We start from the raw sequence: 1,468 nt of genomic DNA, 5'->3' as shown, positions 1-1,468 counted from the left end.
GCTGCAATCTTGCCATTTGCACTTCAGCCTGGGTGACAAAATGAGATCATGTCTCTAAGAAAAATAAGTTGTACCAGGCTTATAAAATAATAATTGGGAAATGGTTGCTTTTCTTTGGAGATGGAGAGAGGAAGTGGGCAAGTTGTCATTTACCATGCCTTCACATTTTTGCTCTTAAATGACTGGACTTTAGTATATATTAAGTTATGACTTGAAAATCCCACATAAAAGCTTAGCAGCATTGTTGTAACAGTAACGTATTTCATTGTACTTCAGAATCATCCAGGGATGCAGCTTTACCATCCAGGAGTTCGAAGCCAAGGTCGACTCTGGCACCCTGATGACATAACCAAGTCTGGAGATTCAGCAGTAGAAAGAAAGCAGGAAAGTTGTATTAGCCATACAAAAGAAGAGGAGAGGCTGGGTGTGATGGTTCACGCCTGTAATCCCAGCACCTTGGGAGGCCGAGGCGGGCGGATTACCTGAGGTCAGGAGTTTGAGACCAGCCTGGCCAACATGGTGAAACCCCATCTCTACTGAAAATATAAGAACTAGCCAGGTGTGGTGGCAGGTGCCTGTAGTCCCAGGTACTCGGGAGGCTGAGGCAGGAGAATCGCTTGAACTCGGGAGGCGGAGGTTGCAGTAAGCCGTGATCTTGCCACTGCACTCCAGCCTAGGCAACAGAGTGAGACTCCAACTCAAAAAAAAAAAAAAAAAAAAGAGTAGGGGAGTGTGCAGCAGGGCAGTAAGTTTTGCCTCAAAGCAGGAATCTGATCAGAGGTTCAGAATTGGAAGTACAATTTCATTGCTTTTGCAATTTCTATAAATTAAAGTGTCAGAAAAAGATGATGGCGAGGACATGCATTGCAATTTGCAGGGGAAAATGTCAAGTGAGGACTTCATCACATATGACATGAGAGAAAAGTAAGAGCTGGTTCTAAATCAAAAGCTGTTGTTCATCCCAAATTGAGTTTCTAAATTTTGGTGGAGCAGAGTCGCTTTGAAGTCTCGTTCCGATCTATTTCTACTGAATTGTTGATGATAACTGTTGACTTTGGGTAGTGTAGAAGCAACAAGCATGTCCTTGTAGTACAAGTACAGGGAAGAATAGAACACACTTTCATTGATGCAAACATTTAAATAGTCATGTTACTTCCATATCCAGTATCCTCAAGTTTTAGGATTAGTTTTAATTTTTTATTTGCTTATCTAAGCTTGGCATGAAGAATATTTTTAAACATCTTGTTTTGTCTCCAGCATTTTTTCTATTAAGAGGTAAAATGTAGCCCTTGTTGGATTCTTGACAATCTAGTTTGTTTTATCTCAGGTCTCATGATCTGAGTGCCTACCCTCTGCAGGAAGGAAACTGCACCGATGTCTATTCCTGTTACATAGCAACTTTTAGTCTCAGCTTGTTTTGTTTTGATGTCAATAAATAGTAACAGCATTCAAGTATGAAGCTAAGTGT

The sequence above is a fragment of the Symphalangus syndactylus genome, chromosome X (genome assembly GCF_028878055.3).
Source record: "Symphalangus syndactylus isolate Jambi chromosome X, NHGRI_mSymSyn1-v2.1_pri, whole genome shotgun sequence".
NCBI classification, from domain to species: Eukaryota; Metazoa; Chordata; class Mammalia; order Primates; family Hylobatidae; genus Symphalangus; species Symphalangus syndactylus.
The sequence above is the reverse complement of the archived record's forward strand: the minus strand, read 5'-3'. Positions refer to the sequence as shown.